Source organism: Wyeomyia smithii, chromosome 1, assembly GCF_029784165.1.
Source record: "Wyeomyia smithii strain HCP4-BCI-WySm-NY-G18 chromosome 1, ASM2978416v1, whole genome shotgun sequence".
Taxonomy (NCBI): domain Eukaryota; kingdom Metazoa; phylum Arthropoda; class Insecta; order Diptera; family Culicidae; genus Wyeomyia; species Wyeomyia smithii.
Genome location: NC_073694.1, coordinates 196733919 through 196757360, shown reverse-complemented (window position 1 = coordinate 196757360; position 23442 = coordinate 196733919). Strand labels below are relative to the sequence as shown.

At 37.5% G+C, this 23442-nt stretch overlaps 1 protein-coding gene across 10 annotated transcripts in view; it reads right to left on the bottom strand.

Annotated features, from left to right (window-relative positions):
* The window catches only part of LOC129718773 (soluble guanylate cyclase 89Db-like), a 44601-nt gene extending 26983 nt beyond the window's left edge, over window positions 1–17618 (bottom strand). For 4 of the 10 annotated variants that reach the window (XM_055669831.1, XM_055669823.1, XM_055669833.1 and 1 more), the window contains exon 1: window positions 17500–17588. The gene's annotated coding sequence lies outside the window, so the exon portion shown is untranslated. Of the gene's footprint in view, window positions 1–17062; window positions 17460–17496 lie in introns of those variants that run through there. The other 6 variants (XM_055669826.1, XM_055669828.1, XM_055669825.1 and 3 more) reach the window with 6 other exon arrangements.
* Between the last annotated feature and the right edge of the window lie 5824 nt (window positions 17619–23442).

Genomic DNA, 23442 nt, shown 5'->3' with positions numbered 1-23442 from the left:
ACCTGTTTATACATTCAATTTATTCAAAAGTTATCAACTAAGTTCCAGAAACTATTCAATTAATTCGATTAATTAGTCTCAACAAAAAAAATTGGATTTATTTGTGGCTCCAAGTATTTAATCACATTTTCAAACAAAACTCAATACCTTTTTATTATTTCGGAATCGAAATTTGATATTGGGATTTAGGAAAAACCTCTTCTAAGTTTTAATATCCAATTTCTACCCTTTAAGCCCAAGCCCACACAAATGTGTAGGTAGCAGGTGACGTGATACAAAACCCAAAACGGAAGTAATAGCTACATACATCAGTGTTGTGAGCGATACAATAACAAATTTGACGTTCAATTCAAGAGAGAAGGCTTTGTTTATTCACCTTTCACCTACACAATTGTGTGGGCTCGGGCTTAAAGGGTTAAACAGATTCAGCAAAAAACATGATGGTTAAGAGAACCTCTTTTTTACGTCATTCGAATCGTTCAGTATTAATTTGAAAATTTTCAGCATTCCTATCGATTTTAGTCACATTTGAAGTTGTAGTAGAATATGTTTGTACCCAAAACTCTAAGCTATCACATTTAGAAAACGGAATATTTTTAGTTCTTCTCAGTTATTACTAAAAAAAAGTCTAAAGAGCGCTTCGATAAAATGAACATGTAGGGGAACTGCTCCATTATTCATCTCATTAAGCCGATATTCACGAAGAATTCACGGATTAAACACCAAATTTTCACGAAATCATTGAACAAATAAACTAAATCTGCAAACGTGCTCTTATGGAATCGTTTAGCATTGTATATTTAATAATATCAGCTAGATTTATCCTGAATTCTGTAAAACAATCCATTTTTCACAACGCTTCCATATCCATCTCACTGCTCAATTATTCATCTCACGACGCCCCCATATTCATCACACTGTTAATCATGAATGAATCACACTTTTATGAACGAACGTTACCTAGATATCCTCTGCAGTTGTTTACGTGCAAAATTGGTAACCTAGGTAACCACTACAGTGCTGTAGATTTGTGTCAATTATGTCGGAATAATTAATCATTTTCAGTGTGATTGTTTCGTATTAACAGAAACTGATATGGCAACTTGTTTTCTTCAACGCAGTGAAACATACAGTTGAAATTCAGGAATTGTAGAAATTCATCTCATATATTTCTGATAACTCAAGCTTGTTTTGGGAAATTTGAGGTGAACATTTTAAAGATAAAAGTATTCTTAGTGTAGTGAGAAATTTGGTATAGTGATTAAATTAAAAAGTGGTCCGCTAGTGATGAAAAAAACTTTGGTTGGCTGCTGAACGAGTCCCATTGTAGCCGTATAGAACGATGCGCGGGTTTTGTTTTCTGAGGTAGGTGATTGAATCAAATGAGTTTTCGAGTGCAGATGCCCGACTATATTATCAATTTTAGTGCTTTTAAGTGAGTTTTTGAGGATTATGCTTTATGAGGAATCTAAAATGAACTAAGAAGAATTCAATTCATGGATTATCATATTGGTTTAAGAAGAAAATATGCGTTTTTCCTGTTTTCAATTGTGTTATCATGTTGTATGTGATGAATATATGGGTTAATCGAGCAGTTCCTCTACGTCACACAGGTTGCGATCAATATTTCGAATGAAATTTTTGTTATTTCTGTTGTTGATTACTGACGGCCCACGGAGACTTCTTTCAACTGGGCACTAAGCTCTTTTGGGCCTATAAAGTCACCGGAATTCGGACGGAGTCATCGCGTCCGAACTCATCAATTTTTTTCGAGCCAGCTTTACTCTGTGGTACATCCAAGTCAGCTGGCGGAAGGTTAAGGTGGTTGCCAAAACATTGCCAAAGGCAAGTCTGACGTCAACGTTGATGGAAAAAATTACGGACAACTACATCCGCAGCGAGTTTCTGAAGGATTTGTCCTTGCATAAGCATCAATATGTTTATCAACAGGGCAAATCTACAGAAACCGTTCTGCATTGCCTAGTGACGAAGATCGAGAAGACACTGAAATATAAAGAAACAGCGGTCTGCGCTTTTCTTGATATTGAGGGAGCTTTCGATAACACGTCCTCTGCATCAATTCACATGGCTCTACAAAATAAAGGTGTCGATTATACTACAATGAGCTGGAATCAATGCTTTCGAGCAGGCATATCACAGCTGCATTTGGAGATACGTCTGTAACAGTTAAGGCAGTAAAAAGGTCTCCTAAGGGAGGATTTTTCTCTCCTTTGCTATGGTCACTGGTGGTAGAAGCTCTTCTCACTAAGCTATCGCAGCTAGGCTACTCATTGATTATGTCGATGACGTAGTCCTTATTGTTAGGGGAAAATGTGATGCAACTTTTCTAGTCGAATACAAACGGCTCTTAACACCACCTCCCAATGGTGCTCAGGAGAAAAGCTAAACATTAACCCCACTAAAACAGTCATTATAGCCTTTACCATGCGAAGGGTGTATTCAATCACTCCTCCACTATTGAATGAGGTAAGACTGAGTTTAAGCAATGAGACCAAATATCTTGGAATCATTCTGTATAAAAACCTGAATTGGACTGCTCAACTAGATTACGCTCGCTATCAAGAAGGCAACTTCAGCGATCTGGGCTTGCAGTACACAGTTTGGCAAGACCTGAAGTTAAACCCACAATTAGCACTCTGGTCTTACATCACCATTCCTCGGCCACGAATAACCTACGCAGTCCTAGTATGGTGGCCTAAGGTGAAATGAAACGACAGCTCAGGCAAAACTTAACAAAGTTCAACGACTGGCCTGTTATTCAGTTACCAGTGCCTCGTGCACAATGCCAACTACAGCCATGGAAGCCATGCTCTGCTTACTGCCTCTACATCTGCATGTGAAGAAGAAAGCAGAGCTTGGTGCACTGAGGCTGCGATAAAACACAACGATGCTCGAAGGTGACCTAACAAGCTTCAAGCTAACACCTTTAGTAACAACAGTCTCAGACTGGATGAAGGAAAATTCAACATGGATGTTCCATATAAGGTGATTGACATCTCATCTAGCATTTCATTGGCAACGTGCGCAGGGTTACAGACAAGCTAAACAGTTGTAACCATCACCACAAGGTTACTTCGTTTAACTCGTAGTGAACTACGTATCATCACGGGACTCCTCACTGGACACTGTCTCGCTCTCTATCATTTAAAGAAAATCGGCAAAGTCCCAACCAAAAATTGCCGCTTCTGCAACGCTGAACCTGAAAGCTCAGCGCATTTGCTCTGCTTTTGCGGGGCTCTTGCTTCATCGAGGCTCAACTTCTTCGGAAGTTACCTCTCAACTCCATACCAGGTATGGAGCAAGGTTGTTAATCGATAACTTATCGTAAACGCCGATAACGGTACTTACTGTCTGCTATCGTTATCGACGATGACGCTAACGTCTTCAGACATTATCGTCATTGCCTAGGCCGATAGCTACTGGACGGTATCGAATCAATAACGTCTGATAAACGAATTCGCCGTTTGTTTCCACTTTGGCTGCTGTCTTGGATAGCAACACAAACAAAGCTGCATTTGGGCCAATAGCAACGGATCGGTTCGTTGCTATTGCATTGCCAAACTTATGAATTCGAATTTTTCCTTCCTCGAGTTGTTATTTTCCAAAAGTAAATAGCAACGCTCGGTGCGGTTATTTTGGTTATCAAGCCAACTTCAGCAACCGAAATATAGCCACTAGCGAACTTGCTCTGATAGACGTTAGTGAGCTGATAACGTCAGGTAAATATCGTTATCGTCGATAACGTTAATGTTTGAAGACGCAATAACGATAGCAGACATTATCGGTATCGGCGATGACAATTATCGACGATAATCTATCGTATTAACAAGCCTGGTATGGAGCACCAATCGCAGAACGGTCACGCACTGGTTCCATCAACCATGTTGTTCCGAATTGGGGCACAGACTTACAACCAACTTACAAGCATCCTGTAATGCATAGAAAAAAAGCGTAAAGAGAACCGCCGCCATCATGAATCATCCGATGGTTCCTTGACGTTTCATTCCGCATGTAAATGACCAGTAGAGGAGAGTGGTTGTTTGATTTCTTAGTTTTTTTACTTATGTTTCGGGTTTTTAATTAATTTAATTTTGTTGTGATATTTTAGCGGATATACCGTGAATACCTATTATTGTAACGCTGATCGTGTGATCGTGTGAAAGATGAGCTCCTGTGATAGTGTCATAAATTTTGCATGGAGTAAAGGCAATGTTTTAACACACAGGTGATCAGCACAGCTCGTATTACATGTACAACTTACTAAAAGACTGATATTTAAGATTCCCAATTGATAACGACAGAAATCATCGCTGTTGTCGAATTCTCTCCATTTCCGGACTGTCAAATCAAGTCAAGTATCTGCACCTGGTTTTTTCTAAGCATGACATATTTTTTTCATACCTAAATATATCTTGCGTTTCCGCTGATCAGCCAAAATACTTCAGAGACTATGGAACATCCAAATTTGTTCCATGTAATGAGTTATAAGTCGGAAAAGTTATCGAATCTTTCACTTCGCGATGGGCTTAGATGGAATTCCTCTTAGATTTATAAAATTGATTTTACCCTTCATTATTACACCTATTGCATTCGTTTTCAACCTTATCTTTTCAACTTCTTAGTTTCCTCATTGCTGGAAAGCGTCAAAAGTCATTCCAATACCAAAAAAACCTAGAACTAACTCCTTAAATAATTTACGTCCCATTAGCATATTCTGTGTTTTATCCGAGGCTTTCGAAAAGATTGCCAAAAAACAAATACAAGAGTTACACCATATCAATCAGATTTTAGAACTGGTCATAGCACCACCACTGCTTGGTAAAGGTGCAAGACGAGAAAGAAGTAACTTTTTGCTTTTAATAGACTTTTCAAATGCTTTTGATAGGGTTTCCCACGCCAAATTACTGCATAAACTAACAGACCAGTTCAGCTTTTCACGAGAGGCAGTTTACCTTATTCGGTCTTACCTCTGCGATCGATCTCAATTAGTAGAAACGCAAGGAACTCTATCGAATTCGGTCAACATAATATCAGGGGTTTCTCAAGGGTCAGTACTTGGGCCTTTGCGTTTTTCATTATTTATTAATGATTTGCCAACAGTTCTCAGGCACTGCATGATACATATATTTGCTGACGAGGTTAAGCTTTATTTCTGCTCTGACAATCTTTCAGTTGATGAAATGAGTTTACTCGTTAATTCGGATCTTGAAAATGTTAGCCGATGGTCAGAACGAAATTTTCTCTCCGTAAATGCTTCCCAAACAAAAGTGATGTTTATTAGTCGTCGAGAAATTCCGTCTACATTACCGAGTATAATTTTCAATCGTGAAACCTTTCTGCGCAATCTTGAATGGGACGCTCATATTAATACTCAGTGCTCAAAAATCTACGCAGGTTTACGTCACTTAAGGCTTACTGCAAGCATGCTGTCTATTCCGGTTAAAATTAGAATGTTCGAAACACTTTTACTTCCCCACTTTACCTATGGGTTAGAATTTCAAACGCCTCTGTGTCCGTGGATGTGTCCGATGTGTTCGGCCGTGGTCCCCGTGGTTTTGTGGTTAGCGATGTCGGTCGGCTAGCTCTCCCACACGGTTGTGATATCGGGTTCGATTCCCGATCAGGTCGAGGATCTTTTTGAGCTGGAAATTTTCTCGATTCAGCACTAAGGCACGGTGTATCGTTGTACTTATCCTACAACATGCAAAATGTGCCGAAAACAATATCGATAACGAATTCTCTCAACTAATATAATATCGAGACCGCATTAGCCCCCAGGCTAGCGTGCGATATTGTTTTTTTTGGATGTGTCCGTTGGATTTTTAATATAAATACCTTTTCTCGAGTTTCACATCTCCATAGTCAACTACTGGGATGCTCTTTTCACGTTTTCCTAAAATCGCGGTATAAATCAACTTTATTTAGAATAATCCATCATGGTCCCCGTTATCATTCAGAATAACTCAGGTTTTTCAGAGGCACACGTACCAGAAGCTTTGCTTGCGAGCAATTACTTTATGGAACCAGCTCCCAGCCGACATTAAAAATATTAATTAGCGAGGGCGGTTCATGCGCAAATGTATAAATTGGCTAGAAGGAAGGAATTAAAAATGTTAAAGTAGAATGGATCTTATGTTTATAAGTTCAAAATACCTAATTAATATTCAAGATATGGTTACATTCAATCCAATTGTAGAATTAATGAAGGAGAATGCCTCACAAGTATACTTTGCAATAATAATAATAATAATAATAATAATAATAATAATAATAATAATAATAATAATAATCAGTGCGTCTTGAACTGTCCTACAGATCAGACGTTTTTTCGGTTGCTTGTGGACTGGTCTTTGACTGCCTATAGCTTCAAAGTTTGTGTTTTGTCAGTGTGTCTTTTAAAGATTACCTGAAAGTTATTTCCCATCAGTCTTTCTCAAGACTACCTACTTTTGAATTTAACATTTGTTTTAACTTTTTTCGTATCACCTGAAATGGCTGGACGGAAAAAGAAACCTCGCATCGCTGCGGGGAGGAAAAGAGAGGCATCTCTTTCTGACACATCGAGTGTCTGTAGTGACAATCCTTTTGATATTTTGCCTGAGCAAGAAGCTGGTGAAATGGAAGTTACCAATAATGAAACTATACAAAATATAAAATCTTTAAAAAAGGAGAAAGTTCCACCTATTGTGGTAACTATTTCTTCTGAATTTAATATATTCAAAAAGGAACTTTCAACGTTTGTTTCTGACGTTAAAGTTACCTATCAAATTGGCCGTAGAGGTGAATGCCGCTTATTAGCCGACTCAGTAAAGGGTCGTGATCGTCTTGTTCAGTATTTAACTGACAAGATGTACAAATTTTTTACATATGACACCAAGAACGCCAAGCCGTTCAAGGTTGTCTTGAAAGGTCTCACCAACGATCAAACCGTTGATGAGATCAAACTTACTTTAACAGAATTACTTGGCATAGCCCCTACCCAAGTAATTCTAATGAAACAAAAATCACGAGGCGAAAACAGTCAGAGAACTGGAATTTCCCTCGTTAATTATTTAATTCATTTTAACCGCAATGAGGTTAACAACTTAAAATTTTTTGAAAAAGCACATGCTTTGTATAATGTGCGTGTAAAGTGGGAAATTTATAGGAAGTATGGCGGAGGTGGAAAGCATATCACCCAATGCCGTACTTGCCAACGTTATGGCCATGGTTCCAAATTCTGTAACATGGACCAAAAATGTCTTAATTGTGGAGACTCTTCTCACAAAAAGGACACTTGTCCTGTGAAAGAGAGTAAAAATTTTCGCTGTGCGAATTGTAACGGCAGCCATATGTCAAATTTTTATCAATGCTCAGTCCGTTTAGCAATTGTTAAGGCAAGGCAAGGTAAACAAAATTCAATTTCTCAATTAAAACCAACTTCAAAACAAAATTCTCCAAGCGTACCAGTGACGCATAGTTTACCTACTCCTTTGCATACCCGTTTAACTTATGCACAGGTTACAGGTAGTTCGAACATTATACCGCCTAGTGTTGGTATTTCGAGAATGACCGTAATATGGGTAAGCAAAACACGCTAGAAAATAATTGTACACCTATTACTCCAGCTAATATTGCTGCCGAAAATATTTTTTCTAATGTCAACTGCCTGGGGCCTATTACGGCAGGTAAACTTTCTTTTTTGCAACAGGCAATGTTCGATCTTATGAACGCCATGTTGCAGGCAAATTCAATGTTTGAAGCCATTCAAATAGGCACAAATTTTACTATTAAAATTGTTTCTAATTTAAAATTTAGCAATGATTTTAAATAAAACAATTAAAATACTAAATTGGAATGCTCGCTTATTGAAGGCCAATGAGAATAAGCTTTTTAATTTTTTAACAGTAAATAATGTGCATATTGCAATTATTACTGAAACATTTTTGAAACCTAACATAAAATTAAAATATGATCCCAATTACGTGCAATTGTTATTCATCGCCGAATCAAACATCGTGCTCTTCCCCATCTTGAGACGAAAGTTATTGAAACTTTGGGAATTGAAGTTCAAACTGAACTTGGGATTTTATTCATTGCCGCAGCATATTTACCATTTCAATGGTGATTTACAAAAACTCACCAGAAATCGTTCGAAATTTTTCATAATCGGCGATTTTAACGCTAAACATCGTTCATGGAATAATTCTCAAAGTAATTCCAATGGCAAAATTTTATTCAATGATTGTTCTTCAGGATACTATTCTATTTTGTCTCCGAATAGTCCTACATGCTTTTCTTCTGTAAGAAACCCTTCAACAATTGATTTGGTGCTGACAGATCAAAGTCATGTATGTAGTGATTTGATCACACATGCTGACTTTGATTCTGACCATCTTCCAATAACTTTTTTCTTTATCACATGAATCAGTTTTAAACCCTATGAGCTCTGTTTTTAATTATAACAAGGCTAATTGGGAAAGATACAAAACTCATATTGAGAGAAATTTCAATAATGAGCTTGATTTGCAAAACGAAGTGAATATTGATTCCGCTTTGGAAGCATTAAAATGTGCAATTGTTGATGCCAGGAATTATTCTGTTCCAAAGGCTCAAGTGAAATTTGATTCATCAATAATTGACGAAAATCTTCAACTTCTAATTCGTTTGAAAAATGTCCGCAGACGTCAATATCAACGTTCTCGTGACCCTGTTTTTATAACTATTTGAAAAGATTTACAGAAAGAGATTAAGCATAGATTTACTCTTCTGAGAAATCAAAATTTTGAGACTAAAGTTGAAAAATTGAAACCATATTCAAAACCATTTTGGAAGCTGTCGAAGATTCTTAAGAAACCTTCAAAGCCTATTCCAGTTTTAAAAGATGGTGAATGTTTTCTTGTATCCAATGAACAAAAGGCTCAAAGACTTGCTCAGCAGTTTGAGAGTGTTCATAACTCAAATTTGAATTTTGTGAGTCCAATTGAAAATGAAGTCACACGTCAATTTGATTTAATTTCTTCCCAGAATGTTTTACCTGCAGAAATAATTGAAACTAACTTGAATGAGATTAAATCAATTATTAAAAATTTCAAAAATATGAAAGCACCTGGTGACGATGGAATCTTTAATAAACTAATCAAACATCTCCCTGAGAGCACAATTGAATTTTTAGTGAAAATTTTCAATTGCTGCTTCAAAATTGCATATTTTCCCAAATTATGGAAAAATGCAAAAAATACTCCCATTTTAAAACCGGATAAGAACCCAGCTGAAGTTTCAAGTTATCGACCAATCAGTTTGCTTTCTTCAATAAGTAAACTGTTTGAGAGAATGATTCTTAACAGAATGATGTCACACATCAACGAAAATTCAGTTTTTGCAAATGAACAGTTTGGATTTCGCCATGGGCATTCCACAACTCATCAATTGCTCAGAGTTACTAATATGATACGAGCTAACAAATCTGAAGGTTATTCCACTGGAGCAGCTCTTTTAGACATAGAAAAAGCATTCGACAGTGTTTGGCATAAAGGTTTGATTGCGAAATTGCAAACTTTTAATTTTCCAATTTTCCTAATCAAAATTTTAAAAAATTATCTTACTGATCGAACTCTGCAGGTTGTCTATCAGAATTCAAAATCTGATAGATTTCCTGTCAGAGCAGGTGTACCTCAAGGTTCAGTCTTGGGTCCAGTCCTGTACAACATATTCACTTTAGATCTTCCTGATTTGCCTCCAGGATGCACAAAGTCATTGTTCTGCGATGACACAAGCATTTCCGTAAAAGGAAAAAGTCTTCGTGTCATATGCAGTCGATTGCAGAAAAGTTTAGCTATTTTTTCTTCCTACTTGCAAAAGTGGAAAATCTCTCCCAATGCTTCTAAAACTCAAATGATAAGTTTTCCGCACAAGCCTAGGGCTTCTTACCTCAAGACAAACAATAATCACGTTGTCAAGATGAATGGGGTTATTTTAAGTTGGTCCGACAAGGTTAAGTACTTGGGACTAATTTATGATAAAAAAACTTATTTTCAAAGAGCACATTAAGAGTATACAAGCCAAGTGCATCAAATATACGAGATGTTCATATCCTCTCATTAACAGGAATTCTAAACTTTGTTTAAAGAACAAACTTTTGATTTACAAACAAATTTTTAGACCAGCAATGTTTTATGCTGTACCGATCTGGTCAAGTTGCTGTTCACCAAGGAAGAAAACGCTCCAAAGGATTCAGAATGAAATTCTGAAAATGATTTTGAAGCGTCCTCCTTGGTTTGGTACACTCGAATTACATAGACTTACTGGTGTTGAACCATTAGAAGCTATGTCAAATAAAATTATTAACAATTTTCGACAAAAATCGTTGCAATCCTCAATTGCTACGATAAGCTCTCTTTATAGCCAATAAGTTAGCAATTAAGTTAGTTGTAAGTTTACTTCCCCTTTTCTGACAAGTAGGTTTAAATCCCTACGAATGATAAGTCCTAATTGCGAAAGCAAACAAATCCTAACAATTAAAATTACAAATTTCTAACAGTGTTGAGAAGTCACCATTTGTGATTGGACACACATACTCATTATTTACTAATATTTATCATAAATACTTAAGCTACTAACAAAAAAAAAATAATAATAATAATAATAATAATAGTAATAATAATAATAATAATAATAAAATCTCCCTGCTGCTGGGAGCCAAACAAGTGCCAGGATTTGTTCTCGCCAATTCTGCGAATCCAGATTATTTTATGAACAGCTAAGTAGGCATAAGCTATTACCGAGTCCTGTTCCGAGTTGAATGTGCTCGACGACGTAGATAACACCGGTTCGAATAATATCGACATGGACGACAACAACAATCTTCTCGGTTGTTTTTTTTTTCAGCGCTTTTGAAGCAGGTGTCAATGGAACAGGCATCTCACGAAATTGATCTTAATTCAAGGTCATTCAAAAGATAATGTTCGAAATTACCGACTAAAGTTTTCAAAATGTGTTTCAATCCCTAACTAATTTTTTCAGTTTACAGAAAGAAAGATTATCCGAATGATTTCTAAAGCAGGAGTTATCCAACAACGTCTTTTTTTTTTTTTTAACTGCTCCTTTTTGGTGTCTAATATTATAATTTTTTTGAATCATACAATTTGTTTTCTTTTTTCAATTTGGGATAATTTTCTACTTTTACTTTATTTGGAATCATTTTTTGACCTTTTTTGGCCTTATGAAGCACTTTTCGACGATTCTGAGCTCAATTTGAAATTATTTTCTATTTTAGCCTTTTCTGGCCGTTAAAAGCACTTTTTGACGATTCTGAGCGGAATTTGGGATCTTTTTCTATTTTGGCCTTGTAAAGCACTTCTCGGCGATTCTGAGCTCAATTTGGGATCATTTCTATTTTGGCCTTTTCTGGCCCCAGGAAACACTTTTCGGCGATTCTGGGCTTTTCGGCTCAATTTGGGATCATTTTCTGACGATTATGCGCTGAATTTTGAATCATTTTCTATTTTGGCCTTTTCAGGCTTCTAGAAACACTTTTCGGCAATTCTGGATCAATTTGGAATCATTTTCTAGCCCTTAGAAGCACTTTTCGTCGATTCTGAGTTTCATTTAGGATCATTTTTTGTTTAGGCCTTTTTTGGCCTTTAGAAATTTTCGGCGATTTTGAGCTGAATTTGAGATCATTTTCCATTTTGGCCTTTTCTGGCACCTAGAAGCACTTTTGGACGAATCTGAGCTCAATTTGGGATTATATTCTATTTCTGTCTTTTCTGCCCTTAGGGAGCACTTTCCAGCGATTCTGAGCTCAATTTGGGATCACTTTCTATTCTGGTCTTTTCTGGCCTTAGGAAGCTCTTCTCGGCGATTCTGAGCTCAATTTAGGATCATTTTCTATTTGAGCATTTTTGGTCCTTACAAGCACGTTAAGCGATTCTGAACACAATTTGATATCATTTTTTATTTTGGCCTTTTCTTCGTTTCTGAGCTCAATTTGGGATTGTTTCGACTTTTTGTTATTAGCTTTTAAAGTCTATGAGATTTATTGCCGTATCCAAACCTAAATTTAATTTCAATTTTGATCGTCGTTCTGATGTGGGTCATCGACCATCATCACTACCACCACATTGTCGACAGCAATTACCGTAGATTTGCTGCCCTCACATGAGAAAAGAAAACTGCGACCAAGTAGAACTGTGGCAACCAACCGCAGAAACGAAACAGGATTTCTTCCCAATTTATCCCAATCCCACACGTCCTGTCACTTTGGAGTGTTTATGATTGGCGAAGTTACTCTGATTGACAAAGCCGCATTCTGAGCGCGAAAGTTACTGTGGCGTGTCGCATGCTGATAATAAATTTGCTCCCAACGACTACGTGCGCCACATTTGGGGATGTTTCTTATCCGGGAATACAGTCTTTTACTGACGCTGTTACCATACGCTTTCCTTTTTTGATGGGGTTTAGAAATCGAGCACGGAAGGAATGGGGTTCAGAAAATAGTTTATGCTTTCTAGAATGCTGTGGTGGGCACCATTCCGCTAATTCGCTAATTCGCTAATTAGCGACGCTAAAACTCAGTTAGCGATTTAGCGATTTCGCTAACTTTTGAGCTGGTTAGCGAAACTGTTAGCGTCGCTAAAATTTTGGCCTCCGAAACGCTAATCGCTAATTCGCTAAATTTTGTAGAGAAGCGACAATAGAAATATTTAGAAAAACTGTGAATTGCTGATGGCGTACGTAAATTGCTTCGAAAGATGAACATACTTTACATATTTTGACTCAACAAAGTGTTTTGGTTTGTTTGTCTTTGTCTAAGCTGCGTGGCCACGCCCTAATGGCAAAAATCTACTCTGAACTCGATACAAAAGACTGCGTGTAGAAAGTTCAGCTTCAGTTTAGTTACACATAAGCGAGAGCAGTGCAGCTGTTAAAGGTACGCGACATTGAGAAACGAGAGCTGCATACGAGTCAACTTCCAGGCACTGCGGAACATGTTACACCTTTATTCTGCATACGGCAGCAACAGTTACCATCGTACGCTGCAGAATATTTAGCTGGCACAGCTACTGGAGGGCACAGCGGAGAGCAAATTTTATTATACGCGGGCAAGCAAAATATTCATGGTGCGAATATCAGCGTTCTGTAGCACGAATTTCTAACTGAATATTATGGAATCGGTTCTTTTCAGAACTATAGATGCTTGAAGATAAGAGTTATGAGAATTTTCGCAACTACTACTAGTGTAAAATTTTCATGTATTCATGCATCGTTAGTTTTAAAATACACAACAGTTTAGCGCAGCATATAATATCGTCAGTTGAATTCAATACCGGCACAACTCAAAATTCATAGTTTCGAGAAAACGCGTTTGGAAATTTGCGCCGAAAATTTCTTTTCCCATTTTCGTGAAAAATTCCAATTTTAAGATTTCCTATTTTAATTGAACTTGTTCGGGTCTATGATGTGCATGTAATAAGCAAATGATAATAGTTGGAACCTCATTTTTCCGTCTTTTTAGGGATATTTTAGCTTTGAGCAATAAAAGCACATCTACTTATATTTCTAGAAATATTGTGAATTTTGAAACGGGTCTTTGTGAGATGAAACTTTATAGTATTTGGCATCGTTTGTCATCAATAACTCATAACTCCAAATTTTGAGTTGTGCCAGTATTGAATTCAACTGACGATATATATTTAGTCCTACGTCACCATTTCATACAATCCCTAGGGCTGTATACCTTGTAGTATTTACCCTAGAATGGAGTTCCAGTTATCGTACAAACCACAGGAGCATTTTGAAGAACAAGCACAAGGTCTAGATCGCATTTTCGCCACACCAAGAACTTTGTTAAATTGCAATGCGCTTGAAATTATGACAATTTCGGTTCTTCTTTTTCGATTCAGATAATAATTGAATTTTTATGAAAACATTCCTAAGAGTATCTATTTTCAATGCAAGCTAAATAACTTTTGTTATTCTTGTGAGTAATTGTTTTCGTTTGTTCAACCAAAACAGATCAAAGTGGTCCAAATCTTACAAAACACGAGCAATAAATATAGCGATATGACTATTTACATATTAAAAAGTTAGCGATTAGTGATTAGCGAAAGTTCCGCTAATGTGGGTTTAGCGTTTAGCGTTTAGCGATTATCGAGCTAAATTTTCCGGTTAGCGACTTAGCGTTTAGCGTCGCTAAATTTTCGCTTAGCGTTGCCCACCACTGCTAGAATGACATCCAATCGTTGAGAAGTTTTTGACTTCCCCTCAGAGAGTTTATCATTCCCCGTAAAATATCATAATCCCGTGTAGTAGTTCTATTACATTAAACATGTATATAAAATTAAAGTTGTTTTATGTCATTGATTCTACACTAATAATCTCTCTAAGGTGAAGCCACAAAACCAGCCTCGAAAAATAAAAACAAATCTCTGCTTACTCTGATCGACCCGTTGTCAGGTCAGAATGTGTACAGGATCGTTATGTTCACAAGAAAATGTCCTACAAACAGGTCTAGCTAGTAACACCAGTTCGGACAGCAAAAAAACAGTATCCTTTCGTGCTCCCTTTTTCCACAGCAAAATGAAAAAGTCCCGTGACCTTAATAAAACATGTCTGGTTGCGGCACGAATAGCATTCGGTTGAAAACAAGACCGTCGAATTTGACTCGTCTTGAAAAACAGAGGGCATAATCTTACTGACTAAAGTTAAATTTTGTTTTTGCCAATATAGTGTCCAGCTCGATTCTTTAGTTTGGATTATTCATTCGAAACTTGATGTGATGAATATTTTTTAAAGTTTGGGGAATATAAGCCACATCTCGAAGCATTGTTTTTTGTTTTGCCCGTCGTCTCGCAATAAATACTTGGAATTCAGCAGCAGAAATAGCAGCAAGCAAAACATCCTCCGTTTTATACGAAAAAAGCATGGCACCATGCGGGGTTCAGCTGCAGAAGTTTGCCTTTTTTTACGGTTTATTCTTCAACCCCATAGTTCGGCACTGATGAAGCTCAAAAAGAAAAATTCATACGAAACTCATTCTCAGTCACTTTTTCTTTTCTTGCTGCAATGCTTTTAACAGAGTGTGTACTAAAGAGCAAACCCCCTTCGAAAGTTTCAGTCGAATCACGAAAGTTAGATTATGAATTTTGATGCCATTCTAGCTGGAAACGCTCTACGGAAAATAATCGTCTTTCCGAGACTTCCAAATTAACTGAGTTTGACTTTTCTTAGAACCAGGAGTTTTCCGTCTTAATCATTATGAGTATTATAAAAACCAAATTGTTGCATGAAGCAAGTTACTTTTGTTTTTTTTTCTAATTTATATCATAAATTGTTTTACCTGTGGTGCTTCTGCATATTGGATGTTTGAAGTTTATCGCAGATGATTTGATACATCAAAATTTTTAATTTTGCACAACAGTTAAAACAAAATTCTAAAAAATATTTTGAAAATGTCGACTTTCTGCTTATTTTTACAAATATTTGTCAGTCTACTATACGATAGAGGAATAGTATAATAAAACCACGACACAACGCCTGTAGATCCATTTATGAAGTACTTCCATATATTTTCAGTTATGTTTATGCTTGCTAGCTGGGAAACCCATGCTAGCTGGTATAACGATATCAGTCTGCTGCTCTTTCGCACCTGATACGGGAATTTCCCCTTATTTCCTTAACCAGCTTTTTTCTAACAATGTAAGTATTTCACATCATGTGCAGAAAGAAACATGAGCGCCCTTCGATAACTTTTTGCATCAATGCTGTAGCTTTTTCACATCCCACTAGTATAGGATTTATTTTCATCAACATAAGCAACATGTTTATATTGGACGACAAATGTTCCTGACAAGGGGAACGAATCTTTATTACTCCCAGTCGTAGGAGACGACTATGCATTACAATATCTTTTTGACACAATTTCACGTTTTGGCCTACATCAAATTACTCTCAAATAAACCTTTGGATTAACATCCTAATGGAAAAAGAGAGTATTCCACATTGGTTGATTAATATAATTATAATATATTATAAGACTACGTAATCACGAATGCATTTTGTTGATGCGAATTTCTTTCAGGGATATATAAGTATATATCGCATTTTAGAATGAATTTTACATTCCTTTCCGAAATCTTTACAAATCTATAACATATCGCATATCTGTCGATCACCTTTCACAACTGGAAGTTCTAGAAGCTTGAACGCATCAAACGGCGCTGGTCCTGAGGGAATCCCGTGTTTTAAAAGAATCTTTCTGAACAATTTACAGTTTCTTTGAAACACCTTTTCGATTTGAAATATAAAATCAATGTCCGAAGATTGGATAGTAATTAGTGCTTATTTTCAAACCTGAGGAGAAGGCTAACATCCTCAACTATCATGGCAATTATTCTTTTTCCAGCCGCAAAGAATAATTGGCTTCAGTCACACTCTCCATTTTAGTCACATGAGTGTGAGTTTTCTTCATGCTTTAGAAGAAAATTTACACAGATGAAAATCTTCATTGAAATCAGAAGTTCTAGCGACACAGTGGAATTTCGGGATTCAAAACTAACTAACTTTTGCAGAACATTATGAATTTATCATCAAAAGAACAAACAGTTTGCAATATTCAAGCCCAAACATTATCCAACCATAATATAGATTTATCATACCATCGAACGACATAACTTCAAATAGCATAGATTCAAATGCACTACTATTACAACTCATTCTTTACTTCTATTTTTCAAAATAGCTTTGCAGAACAAATTGCACAAAAAATGATCCCATCAATCGTATGATGTGACTCGATTTATCAAAAGAAAGCCTGGGTATCGAATACAGCATGAGGAAAGAATTTATGTTGAGCTTCTTGCAGCATTTTTACAATTTAACAGTATTCAATTCAATCACAAAGATTATTTATTATTTAACACCTTCACTGATATCCTGAAACTCATCAGTTTTCCATTAACAGTCTAGCTATATGTATGCACAGATATCCTTCGCTACGTATCCATAATTTCGTAAAAATTAATCGGTCCATCAAATTTACATCAAGTTAAAATTACATTACTCAGCAAATCTGATCAAGAATCCATAGCGAATTAATTACTTTAGGAACACATTTTCGCAGAAGTTTCGCAGAAGACACGAGTTAATCACACCTTTCAAAACTTCCAAACTCCGGAAACTGCGGTATAAATCACTTGCAACAAAGAACTTTCGTGCTAATCTGGCGTCGTATCCCGGCTGATTTATTCCCCTTCTCCCCCCAACAAACACGAACCATGACGAGCGAATCGACCACATCTACTCCCGGCACTTTCATCAGATAATTCCTCGCTGTGATGTGAGACCAGATCCTGAATGAACGGCAAACACACACGCCCGCTTTCAGAAGCAGACCACAAAAGTACTACCACCTGTGGGGTTTACGTCCTGTTTCCCGCTTCAAACACCCGTCAATCCACCAGCCGCAAGCAACCGAGCGATCCGAAAAAAAATTACAACCGTCTGCCGAGATTGAAGAATTGTATTCCTTATAGAAAAAGGACGCCAACAGTTCCGAGCAAATCCGTCCGCGGCGGCCTCTCACAGCCGACTGAAGTTGGCGGCCAACGATGCGTTCCTATTTTATAGCACACGACGACACCACTGAGCTGTTTTTCGTCTCCAGTTTAAGGGCCGCAAGCGACAAGCGATGGGTGGTGCCACCCCATCCGGCATGAAGCCGACACCCTGTGTGAGTGACCAAGTTCGGCTGCAGTAGAGCAACTCCATGTGTCCGATTCGATTAATCAACGAGAATTAACGAACGGATAGAACCTGTTATTATTGAGTATCACACTGCGTTTGAAGCCTCAAACTTACCCGCAACAATCTATGGTGATGCTCCTTCGCTGCAGCCCTCTCCCCCAGCGTAAAGAAGAAAAAACGGAGGAATTGTGTAATTGATGGTTTTTGGGAAAACAATTGAAATCGGCAGGAAACTGTCAGTGGCTAATGAGTCGATAGCATTGGCCTGCATCACGTGACGGGAAAGCGGCTACTAAAGGAATTGGGGCAAATAAATACAATTAATTTTTTACAGAATAAAGTGTTTTTCTTTTTCGGTGGTTTAAGGCAGTGTAAAGTAGTATTGAGTTTTCCTTATTTTGATCAGTGATCAGTCAGAATTTTTATTTCACAGAAATCATTATTCTACACATAAATACCACACGTGTATGGAAATGATGAAGACGCATGGTAGTTCACCTCACTTACATTTTTTTTTAACTCTTAGCTACAATTTGCTATTTGAGTTCAAAAGATCGGTATATTGGTTACTTAACAATAAATAAGCAGAAAAGCGGAACAATATTGAGAATAAATTTTCAATAATATCTTTACAGATAGTTCTCATCCTCTAGATCAAAGGTTCCTAGACCTTTTCCTCGGTGGAACATATTTTCAGTCAAAGCATTTGGTTCAAAAAAATGTTACTCTGAGCAAAAGACCTGGGAAGCTGACAGACGAAAAACTTTTTTTTGTTTTTTGAGGTTAGCTTTCGTATTTAACAAAAATACCGCGATATTACAGGCGCGGACTCCACTGATACAGTTGTCAAACTTTTCGCCAAATTCTTCAAAAACATATTTTCGAACACCCTACCCACCTATTCACCGGCCGAATGTTGCGAATGGTTGAATAGCATAGCTCACTATAACGTGAATTTAACGCAACATAATGTTTCTGTTAATGACGTGCTATGGTTAATAGATGGTTCTAATGGTCCCGATAATCTACCGCCAGCTTTTGTTAAGCAGTTTGCTACTAGCCTTGCCTTATCCGTATCGATTTTGTTCAATCGTTCGCTAAATGGCGGAGTGTTTTTAAAACAGTAGAAAGGTACGTATAGAACTCCAATACATAAAACCGGAAACTTTCATAATGTCGAAAATATCCGTGGTATCTCGATGCCCAGCTGCCTTCCAAAATTGCTCTAAAATCATCCAATCATATCTGAACATTAACATGGTTTCGCGAGAAAGTGTTCTACAGTCACGAATTTGAGGGTATTTATTGAATGGCTGATGAATGGTAATGAAAAACGACGACAAGTTGATGCAATTTATGTGGATTTCAGTAAAGTATTCAATAAAGTACCATATGCACTCGCAGTTGATAAGATGCGGTGTATGAGTTTCCCAAACTAAGTGACCAAGTGGATACTGTCCTACATAACCGAGCGCTCAGCCTTCGTCTTAATCAGTGGTACTAAGTCTTCCAGCTTCGAACCACTTTCAGGTGTACTTCAAGGCACCCATTTGGGGCATTTATTTTTATTTTATTCGTAAACGATCTGTGTGCCCGTCTACATTCCTTAAAACTCATGTTTGCGGAGAACCTAAAAATATTCCGCGTAATAAAATCCAGCCTTGACTGTTGTGCTCTACGAGAGGATATTGATGCACTTATACGCTGAGGAACATTGAAAAGCATGCAGGTTAATGCCACGAAATGCTGCGCCATTACCTTCAGTCGTTTACGCAATCATTTGCATTTTGATTATACTATAGGTCCCAGAAGCTTTCCCCGGGTGAATGAAATAAAAAATCTGGCAAATTTCCATGATCACTGCCAAAGCGTTCGCCAGCTCAAGTTTTAAAAAAAAAATACTAGTGCATTTCAAGATACAAATAACTATACTGCGCTCTAGTCCGCAACATTTGGAAAATGCTGTTGTTGAATGGGCGCCATATCACGCTGCGCAGGTAAACAGAATCGAAGCTATACAAAAAAAAACTTTATAAAATACGCTCTCGGTGTCCTGCCCTATTTATCAACCGACATACGAGTAAGAAGAAAACTACTTCAGCGGTTTTTTTATATTTAGATCATTCAATGGGAATATCGACTACAGCGTTCCTCGAAGGCAGCTGCGAAATTACAAGCTGATTTTAACATTAGTAAAAGTACTTACAGACGATGAATTCAAAATCTAGACTAAGTAAATATCTGTACAACTGAACTGTGAACCAATAAATTGATTGGCTTGAAAATTGCGTGAAAATAGTACATGCTGGAAAGTAAAAACGTTTGCGTTAAAAAAAATAACAAAAATTGACGATTTTAAATAAGCGCCTGATTAAGATGGTCAAGTCGATTTCCCACGACGCACAGTGGGGAATCGCTGGCCATCAGCCAAAAAAATCTTTTTTTCGTTAGCTGTTTCATAATATTTTTCCTTAATTGCTATAATATTCAAGTGTCTAAATCCAAAATTTGGGCGCAATATCATAAAATCTTAATTTTTTATGACTTTTCAAAGCTTGACGAACTGACGGTTTTTGTCTTTTTCTTGAAAAAAGTATATTACTTTGAAACGCTCTGTAGCTTCAACGATAGCTTGGATTTTTTTGAAGTCAAAGGAAAAGTTGTTGTAAATATTGTGCAAAACAAACCCTTTTCATTAGATATTGTAAAATTTGGTCATAGTAGGCCTGACACTAAAAAAAAAATTTAAAAAACGTGATTTTTTGTAGAAAAGTAGCTCAAAAGTTTAGTTGCCGCAGTTTGCCACGGTTGTGACTACATTCAAAAATTAGGTAAAAACGTAAGCTTTCAAATGCATACTGTCCGCTGCTGCGCAAAACTGCGCAAATTGTCACTTTAGTTTTTATTTTTGAAGTTGAAATTTCATCCAGGATTAATTTTAATCATAACCAGGATACCCCATTAATGAAAATTTATGATATCGTACTCAATCCGTAAGGATAAAATATAAATTTGGGCAAAAATCACAAAATTTATTAATGAAACGTTATAAAATAAGTGTTAAACAAGAAAACAGTAAACAAATCTGAAATTTTAATTATCTCAAACTTTATCACTTTCTGCAAGTCTAAAACAATACTAAAAACATTCAGCCCTGATCGCGCACGGCCCTACGTTGTGTTAATTTTCGCCCTTTGGCACCACGATGGGCAATTAAGGCCCAGGGAGAAGACGGTACAATTTTTACAACGGGGCAGCGTGACGGCGCTGCCACCGTACGATTATCGACAAACCACTAACGACTAACAGAAAATGAACACTAACGCTGCTGTGGAGAGCGCTTTTATAGGCTGCCTCTCGAGCGGCAGCTTTGTCGAGCCAGAACAAAGCTTAAAAATAATCGCGCGCAAACCAGCGTCGCTTGGGCCTCAGCTGGTCACTCACGGATGACACTGATGCCCAGCTGAGGCGGGAGTTTCGGCGCGAACAAGCCCTTTTCAATTCATGATCATGAAATTCGTTAAACTGATTGGAGTGTCAAATATTAGTAGCAAATTCATACCATCAAACTCCGCCCAACAATAGCCCGTTTGAAGATTGCTTTTGCTTCGCACTCGTTTGCATACAAAAGTAAAACACACATTTTGCTTTATGAGAAAAAAACAAAGAACAGTCGTCGCCCTCCGCATCTTTTCGTATTCATTTAGAACGTTGTGCCATTCCAGTGTCTTAGTTCTCAAATTCATAAATTCGTTGAATTTTATTATGAAGCCTTCCACTTCAGCGGCACCACCTAATTCAATGTCTAGTAAGTTGTCAATTCATGGTGTTATACATGTATTTAAATGTCCTCTTTCAACCATAGAAACCGGATTAGGAAGATAACATATATTATATATGATATATATGAAACAATGAAACATCGAAAATTACTAGAAGAAATGAAAATTGCAGCGAAAGACATTTTTCCTGCTGATAAGTTTAATGAACTTCAAATTTTCTGGAAACAATTCAACACGAGATTTAAGCGATCACAGCGAAAGATGATGATGCTGTTTATGATTTTTTCAATTTGTAATTAGTTTGTATTACTTATGTTGTTTCAGTTTATTAAAAAAATATATATATATATTTAGGCAAAATTTGTTTAGTTCGAGGGGTCGTCCATAAATTACGTTTTTTTTTTCAATGGGAAGGACGCCCGGTGGCACTACTTGTGGTCAAAGATAATGTAATTCTAAAAAAAGGAAATAAATATTAAAATTGGCTTTCGTACTTTGTAGACGGCCCCAAACAAAAAATGGATGCCAAATTCGTGTTCAGCGTCCCAAAATTATGTAAATACCAAGTTTTTGTCGCATTTATCGACACTTTTTTTGCTTGGCCAGCCTTTGTATGGAGTCGCCCCACTGTGCGACGTGCCGGTGGTGATGAACGACGAGTCCCGTCTCACCCTGGATAGCAACGACTGGCAGGGCGCATTGTATTTTACCTCCCCCACGAAGAGTGAGCACCGAGGTGAAGTTTGTTTTGAACACCAAGTTCCCCAAGAAGGTGCTACTGTGGCTGACAATCAACGAAAAAGGGGTGTCAAAGTTGCTCTTCTTTCGCTCCGGACTGGCCGTGAACGGGGAAATTTATAGTACGAAGTGTCTGCCGGAAAAGCGTTGTTCATCAAAAAAACTTGCCTACACGCATGTTTTGTCCGCCATGGCGAATAATCCGGTTAACTGCCGGATGGCCGTACGTAAGAAAGTAATTTTTTTTTTGCGAGGAAGCTAACATGATTACCTTCTATAGGACATTTATCAAACTCAATAATCTGTCTTAGTTATTTTTTTTATCACCATCCGGATAAAGTCTATTAAAATAGTCGTAATTCTAAGCCCACGTGAACTTAAAATGTACCTTTAATTATCTTCTATCTATTCTAGGGAGCTCCGTAGCCGCGAGGTTACAGAGTCTGCTTTGTTAAGCGGGTGGTCGTGGGTTCGAATCTTAGTAGAATCAGGCCATTTGGTTGTCAAAGGACTTTAGCATGGGTTCATTCTCAGGCTCCCCACCACGTACCCTTTCTTCAATCTGAATTCTACCTCCGTTGACTCTCCTTCTATCAAAAATAAGTGACTATAATAATAAAATTGGTATGAGTAACATATGAATGTTCTCGCCAGGGAATTGTAATTAGGCGATATTGTTAGGATGGACAGAGACTCGGTATAGTAGAGCAGTAAGCTTGAAACGGAAAGGTACAACTTACACACAAGCACGGATATGAATGATAAGCGTATCCCTTACTCCCATAGTGATGTTGCCAATAATATGAAGTGCGGAGTACAGAAAACACCTGGGCAATATCACAATAGATCCAATCTCGGGTCGCAGTGATGAGTCCACACAGAAAAAAAAATCTTGTATCCATCTGTCTGTCTGTCTGTCTGTCTGTCTGTCTGTCTGTCTGTCTGTCTGTCTGTCTGTCTGTCTGTCTGTCTGTCTGTCTGTCTGTCTGTCTGTCTGTCTGTCTGTCTGTCTGTCTGTCTGTCTGTCTGTCTGTCTGTCTGTCTGTCTGTCTGTCTGTCTGTCTGTCTGTCTGTCTGTCTGTCTGTCTGTCTGTCTGTCTGTCTGTCTGTCTGTCTGTCTGTCTGTCTGTCTGTCTGTCTGTCTGTCTGTCTGTCTGTCTGTCTGTCTGTCTGTCTG